This window comes from Montipora foliosa, unplaced genomic scaffold, assembly GCF_036669935.1.
Source record: "Montipora foliosa isolate CH-2021 unplaced genomic scaffold, ASM3666993v2 scaffold_407, whole genome shotgun sequence".
Lineage (NCBI taxonomy): Eukaryota > Metazoa > Cnidaria > Anthozoa > Scleractinia > Acroporidae > Montipora > Montipora foliosa.
The window spans coordinates 755,001-755,329 of NW_027179709.1; positions in this window are offsets into that span (position 1 = coordinate 755,001).

Genomic DNA, 329 nt, shown 5'->3' on the forward strand with positions numbered 1-329 from the left:
TAAAAAGATGTGGCACATTTTTTTCATTAAATGGATAGATCTGGAATTATTTTTAACTACCCAGCACCGACTGGACTAATTATGTACGTTTAATTGATGGAGAGATGGGACTAATTGTATAACTATCATTACTACCATTATTATTATGTTTCTTTGTGGGGGACTCGTCGATTTAGGGAGATCGGAACATAGATTTATTTTGGAATGCAAAGGAGATGACCATTTTTGATCTGTTAAGTGATGGTGGGATGGGATTCTGAATTGCCATTGAACCTTTTTTCTCCGTTAAGTAAATTGGGGGTGTTTCTACTCTGTTTATATCTGATCAA